The following is a 7541-nucleotide window of genomic DNA, read 5'->3' as shown; positions in this document are numbered from 1 at the left end:
TCCGTCTTGAAAGCTTTGCTACCTACAAAACCTCATCTGGAAAGCGTGTCTGTCTAGAAAGCTACTCTGTGTAGAAAAGATCACCTGGAAAGCTTCTATGTCTGGAAAGCATCTCAATCGTAAAAGCTTCTATGTCTAGAAAGCATCTCAATCGCGAAAGCTTCTACTTCTAGAAAGCATCTCAATCGTGAAAGCTTCTACTTCTAGAAAGCATCTCAATCGTGAAAGCTTCTACGTCTAGAAAGCATCTCAATCGCGAAAGCTTCTACTTCTAGAAAGCATCTCAATTCTGAAAGCTTCTACTTCTAGAAAGCATCTCAATCATGAAAGCTTCTACGTCTACAAAGCATCTCAATCATGAAAGCTTCTACGTCTACAAAGCATCTCAATCGTGAAAGCTTCTACCTCTAGAAAACATCTCAATCCTGAAAGCTTCTACTTCTAGAAAGCATCTCAATCGCAAAAGCTTCTATGTCTAGAAAGCATCTCAATCGCGAAAGCTTCTACGTCTACAAAGCATCTCAATCGTGAAAGCTTCTATGTCTAGAAAGCATCTCAATCCTGAAAGCTTCTACGTTTAGAAAGCATCTCAGTCGGAAACGCTTCTACGTCTAGAAAGCATCTCAATCATGAAAGCTTCTATGTCTAGAAAGCATCTCAATCCTGAAAGCTTCTACTTCTAGAAAGCATCTCAGTCGTAAACGCTTCTACGTTTAGAAAGCATCTCAATCGTGAAAGCTTCTATGTCTAGAAAGCATCTCAATCGCGAAAGCTTCTACGTCTACAGTCATCATATTAACCCAACACAAGTGGAGTGTGATGTAAGTGTTACTGCTGTGTTTAACATCAGACTTTATAGTAGAATGAAAGCATAGCTGCTGTTTGTACATCAGTCCAGATCTCCTTCCTGTTTAAACCAGCCGTCTCTCTCTCACACACATGTACACACACCACATTATTATAGTGAGTTTAATGAGTCAAATATCATTAGATGTTTATATAGATTTGCATGTCAGATATTCATTATAGTCTGTACACTGCTAAAATATGCTAAAGTACTAACTGTCTCCCTCTCTCTGTCTCTCTCTCAGACACTGGACTCAGGAGGTTCTGGAGCGGAGACACCAACACCCCCTACTGGTCAGTCCTGAAAATAACAGAAAGGTTTCATTGGCTGGTGGCAGCTAATGCACAAACTAGAAGATCTGCTCTCACTGTAACATCAGGAACTGGACTTCAGTCCCTCATGTTGGAGTTTTTACTCTTTACTCTTTTGTTAGTGGACAATTATATGGTCCGTGGGTTAATTCACACAAATTCTCCTTTAGTCTCTTTCGTTCTCTGGGAGGTGATGCAGATGACAGATCTCTTGCTCCTCTTTCATCAGTCTTTTTCCTCTAAACCAGCTGTGTGTGTTCCCTTGTAGTTATGGACAGTCTAGCTGGCACTAATCAGATGACAACAGGGGACACAAAACCTCCCACCAGTAACAACAGAGAACTCAAGCAACTGCACGATGAGGTAACACACACACATACACACACACACACACGCACACACACAATAGGGTTTAGAAAGCTTCTCAATCAAGAGAACATCTAGAAATCATCTCCATCTAGAAACCATCTTTATCCAGAAATCATCTCCATCTAGAACTCATCTCCATCTTGTAATTTTCTCCATCTCCATCTAGAAATGATTTCAATCTAGTAATTATTCAGACAATTTGCCTTTCCTATCTACTGCATTATGCTTTACTTATCCGTGTTGATTCTGCTTTGTGTTTCTGGAGCTCTGTTCTGCTTCCTGATCCTCATCTTCACTCACAACGTAGCAAAACTGAAAATATATGTGTTCAATGCTAATACCTGCTAAAATGGGACAATATTATCATCTCTGATTAATGTAGCTTTCTATGGACAATCAGGACACACCCACTAAGGAAGATAATGGATCAGAGGAGAACAAGTTAAAGGTAACTTACCAATCTAATCTGGTGTAAGTGGTACTGCTGTGTTTTATAGTAGAATGAAACCATAAATGATCATACATCCATCATACATCAGCCCAGATCTCCATCCTGATTAACCCAGCTCTTACATTCATGCACACCATGTGAAAGCTTCTACTTCTAGAAAGCATCTCAATCGTGAAAGCTTCTACTTCTAGAAAGCATCTTAATCCTGAAAGCTTCTACTTCTAGAAAGCATCTCAATCATGAAAGCTTCTATGTCTAGAAAGCATCTCAATCGTGAAAGCTTCTACTTCTAAAAAGCATCTCAATCATGAAAGCTTCTATGTCTAGAAAGCATCTCAATCATGAAAGCTTCTATGTCTAGAAAGCATCTCAATCCTGAAAGCTTCTACGTTTAGAAAGCATCTTAATCATGAAAGCTTCTATGTCTAGAAAGCATCTCAATCCTGAAAGCTTCTACTTCTAGAAAGCATCTCAGTCGTAAACGCTTCTACGTTTAGAAAGCATCTCAATCGTGAAAGCTTCTATGTCTCGAAAGCATCTCAATCCTGAAAGCTTCTACTTCTAGAAAGCATCTCAGTCGTAAACGCTTCTACGTCTAGAAAGCATCTCAATCATGAAAGCTTCTATGTCTAGAAAGCATCTCAATCCTGAAAGCTTCTACTTCTAGAAAGCATCTCAGTCGTAAACACTTCTACGTTTAGAAAGCATCTCAATCGTGAAAGCTTCTATGTCTAGAAGGCATCTCAATCGCGAAAGCTTCTACGTCTACAGTCATCTTATTAACCCAACAAAAGTGGAGTGTGATGTAAGTGTTACTGCTGTGTTTAACATCAGACTTTATAGTAGAATGAAAGCATAGCTGCTGTTTGTACATCAGTCCAGATCTCCTTCCTGTTTAAACCAGCCGTCTCTCTCTCACACACATGTACACACACCACATTATTATAGTGAGTTTAATGAGTCAAATATCATTAGATGTTTATATAGATTTGCATGTCAGATATTCATTATAATCTGTACACTGCTAAAATATGCTAAAGTACTAACTGTCTCCCTCTCTCTGTCTCTCTCTCAGACACTGGACTCAGGAGGTTCTGGAGCGGAGACACCAACACCCCCTACTGGTCAGTCCTGAAAATAACAGAAAGGTTTCATTGGCTGGTGGCAGCTAATGCACAAACTAGAAGATCTGCTCTCACTGTAACATCAGGAACTGGACTTCAGTCCCTCATGTTGGAGTTTTTACTCTTTACTCTTTTGTTAGTGGACAATTATATGGTCCATGGGTTAATTCACACAAATTCTCCTTTAGTCTCTTTCGTTCTCTGGGAGGTGATGCAGATGACAGATCTCTTGCTCCTCTTTCATCAGTCTTTTTCCTCTAAACCAGCTGTGTGTGTTCCCCTGTAGTTATGGACAGTCTAGCTGGCACTAATCAGATGACAACAGGGGACACAAAACCTCCCACCAGTAACAACAGAGAACTCAAGCAACTGCACGATGAGGTAACACACACACACACACACACACACACACAATAGGGTTTAGAAAGCTTCTCAATCAAGAGAACATCTAGAAATCATCTCCATCTAGAAACCATCTTTATCCAGAAATCATCTCCATCTAGAACTCATCTCCATCTTGTCATTTTCTCCATCTCCATCTAGAAATGATTTCAATCTAGTAATTATTCAGACAATTTGCCTTTCCTATCTACTGCATTATGCTTTACTTATCCGTGTTGATTCTGCTTTGTGTTTCTGGAGCTCTGTTCTGCTTCCTGATCCTCATCTTCACTCACAACGTAGCAAAACTGAAAATATATGTGTTCAATGCTAATACCTGCTAAAATGGGACAATATTATCATCTCTTATTAATGCAGCTTTCTATTGACAATCAGGACACACCCCCTAAGGAAGAGAATGGTTCAGAGGAGAACAAGTTAAAGGTAATTTACCAATCTAATCTGGTGTAAGTGGTACTGCTGTGTTTTATAGTAGAATGAAACCATAAATGATCATACATCCATCATACATCAGCCCAGATCTCCATCCTGATTAACCCAGCTCTTACATTCATGCACACCATGTGAAAGCTTCTACTTCTAGAAAGCATCTCAATCGTGAAAGCTTCTACTTCTAGAAAGCATCTCAATCGCGAAAGCTTCTACTTCTAGAAAGCATCTCAATCGTGAAAGCTTCTACTTCTAGAAAGCATCTCAATCGCGAAAGCTTCTACTTCTAGAAAGCATCTCAATCGTGAAAGCTTCTACTTCTAGAAAGCATCTCAATCGTGAAACCTTCTACTTCTAGAAAGCATTTCAATCACGAAAGCTTCTACTTCTAGAAAGCATCTCTATCGTGAAAGCTTCTACTTCTAGGAAGCATCTCAATCGCGAAAGCTTCTACTTCTAGAAAGCATCTCAATCGTGAAAGCTTCTACGTCTAGAAAGCATCTCAATCCTGAAAGCTTCTACTTCTAGAAAGCATCTCAGTCGTGAAAGCTTCTATGTCTAGAAAGCATCTCAATCATGAAAGCTTCTACCTCTAGAAAGCATCTCAATCGTGAAAGCTTCTACGTCTACAGTTATCATATTAACCCAACACAAGTGGAGTGTGATGTAAGTGTTACTGCTGTGTTTAACATCAGACTTTATAGTAGAATGAAAGCATAGCTGCTGTTTGAACATCAGTCCAGATCTCCTTCCTGTTTAAACCAGCCGTCTCTCTCTCACACACATGTACACACACCACATTATTATAGTGAGTTTATTGAGTCAAATATCATTAGATGTTTATATAGATTTGCATGTCAGATATTCATTATAATCTGTACACTGCTAAAATATGCTAAAGTACTAACTGTCTCCCTCTCTCTGTCTCTCTCTCAGACACTGGACTCAGGAGGTTCTGGAGCGGAGACACCAACACCCCCTACTGGTCAGTCCTGAAAATAACAGAAAGGTTTCATTGGCTGGTGGCAGCTAATGCACAAACTAGAAGATCTGCTCTCACTGTAACATCAGGAACTGGACTTCGGTCCCTCATGTTGGAGTTTTTACTCTTTACTCTTTTGTTAGTGGACAATTATATGGTCCATGGGTTAATTCACACAAATTCTCCTTTAGTCTCTTTCGTTCTCTGGGAGGTGATGCAGATGACAGATCTCTTGCTCCTCTTTCATCAGTCTTTTTCCTCTAAACCAGCTGTGTGTGTTCCCCTGTAGTTATGGACAGTCTAGCTGGCACTAATCAGATGACAACAGGGGACACAAAACCTCCCACCAGTAACAACAAAGAACTCAAGCAACTGCACGATGAGGTAACACACACACATACACACACACAATAGGGTTTAGAAAGCTTCTCAATCAAGAGAACATCTAGAAATCATCTCCATCTAGAAACCATCTTTATCCAGAAATCATCTCCATCTAGAACTCATCTCCATCTTGTAATTTTCTCCATCTCCATCTAGAAATGATTTCAATCTAGTAATTATTCAGACAATTTGCCTTTCCTATCTACTGCATTATGCTTTACTTATCCGTGTTGATTCTGCTTTGTGTTTCTGGAGCTCTGTTCTGCTTCCTGATCCTCATCTTCACTCACAACGTAGCAAAACTGAAAATATATGTGTTCAATGCTAATACCTGCTAAAATGGGACAATATTATCATCTCTTATTAATGCAGCTTTCTATTGACAATCAGGACACACCCCCTAAGGAAGAGAATGGTTCAGAGGAGAACAAGTTAAAGGTAATTTACCAATCTAATCTGGTGTAAGTGGTACTGCTGTGTTTTATAGTAGAATGAAACCATAAATGATCATACATCCATCATACATCAGCCCAGATCTCCATCCTGATTAACCCAGCTCTTACATTCATGCACACCATGTGAAAGCTTCTACTTCTAGAAAGCATCTCAATCGCGAAAGCTTCTACTTCTAGAAAGCATCTCAATCGTGAAAGCTTCTACTTCTAGAAAGCATCTCAATCACGAAAGCTTCTACTTCTAGAAAGCATCTCAATCGCGAAAGCTTCTACTTCTAGAAAGCATCTCAATCGTGAAAGCTTCTACTTCTAGAAAGCATCTCAATCGTGAAAGCTTCTACTTCTAGAAAGCATCTCAATCACGAAAGCTTCTACTTCTAGAAAGCATCTCAATCGTGAAAGCTTCTACTTCCAGGAAGCATCTCAATCGCGAAAGCTTCTACTTCTAGAAAGCATCTCAGTCGTGAAAGCTTCTACTTCTAGAAAGCATCTCAATCCTGAAAGCTTCTACTTCTAGAAAGCATCTCAATCGCGAAAGCTTCTACGTCTAGAAAGCATCTCAATCCTGAAAGCTTCTACGTTTAGAAAGCATCTCAATCGTGAAAGCTTCTATGTCTAGAAAGCATCTCAATCGCGAAAGCTTCTACTTCTAGAAAGCATCTCAATCCTGAAAGCTTCTACTTCTAGAAAGCATCTCAATCGCGAAAGCTTCTACGTCTAGAAAGCATCTCAATCCTGAAAGCTTCTACATTTAGAAAGCATCTCAGTTGGAAACGCTTCTACGTCTAGAAAGCATCTCAATCATGAAAGCTTCTATGTCTAGAAAGCATCTCAATCCTGAAAGCTTCTACGTTTAGAAATCATCTCAATCATGAAAGCTTCTACGTCTAGAAAGCATCTCAATCATTAAAAAGCTTCAATGTCTAGAAAGCATCTCAATCCTGAAAGCTTCTACTACTAGAAAGCATCTCAGTCGTAAACGCTTCTACGTTTAGAAAGCATCTCAGTCGTTAAAGCTTCTACGTCCAGAAAGCATCTTAATCATGAAAGCTTCTACTTCTAGAAAGCATCTCAGTCGTAAACACTTCTACTTCTAGAAAGCATCTCAATCGTGAAAGCTTCTACGTCTACAGTTATCATATTAACCCAACACAAGTGGAGTGTGATGTAAGTGTTACTGCTGTGTTTAACATCAGACTTTATAGTAGAATGAAAGCATAGCTGCTGTTTGTACATCAGTCCAGATCTCCTTCCTGTTTAAACCAGCCGTCTCTCTCTCACACACATGTACACACACCACATTATTATAGTGAGTTTAATGAGTCAAATATCATTAGATGTTTATATAGATTTGCATGTCAGATATTCATTATAATCTGTACACTGCTAAAATATACTAAAGTACTAACTGTCTCCCTCTCTCTGTCTCTCTCTCAGACACTGGACTCAGGAGGTTCTGGAGCGGAGACACCAACACCCCCTACTGGTCAGTCCTGAAAATAACAGAAAGGTTTCATTGGCTGGTGGCAGCTAATGCACAAACTAGAAGATCTGCTCTCACTGTAACATCAGGAACTGGACTTCAGTCCCTCATGTTGGAGTTTTTACTCTTTACTCTTTTGTTAGTGGACAATTATATGGTCCATGGGTTAATTCACACAAATTCTCCTTTAGTCTCTTTCTTTCTCTGGGAGGTGATGCAGATGACAGATCTCTTGCTCCTCTTTCATCAGTCTTTTTCCTCTAAACCAGCTGTGTGTGTTCCCCTGTAGTTATGGACAGTCTAG

At 39.6% G+C, this 7541-nt stretch overlaps 1 long non-coding RNA gene across 1 annotated transcript; it reads left to right on the top strand.

Annotated features, from left to right (window-relative positions):
• The first annotated feature begins 1093 nt into the window (after positions 1 to 1093).
• Positions 1094 to 1975, top strand: LOC140536154 (uncharacterized). The gene is made up of 3 exons (XR_011977584.1): positions 1094 to 1140; positions 1427 to 1521; positions 1910 to 1975. It is a non-coding gene; the product is annotated as an uncharacterized lncRNA (long non-coding RNA).
• Positions 1976 to 7541: the final 5566 nt, after the last annotated feature.

Source organism: Salminus brasiliensis, chromosome 15 (genome assembly GCF_030463535.1).
Source record: "Salminus brasiliensis chromosome 15, fSalBra1.hap2, whole genome shotgun sequence".
NCBI classification, from domain to species: Eukaryota; Metazoa; Chordata; class Actinopteri; order Characiformes; family Bryconidae; genus Salminus; species Salminus brasiliensis.
This window is presented reverse-complemented; position numbering and strand designations above follow the sequence as displayed.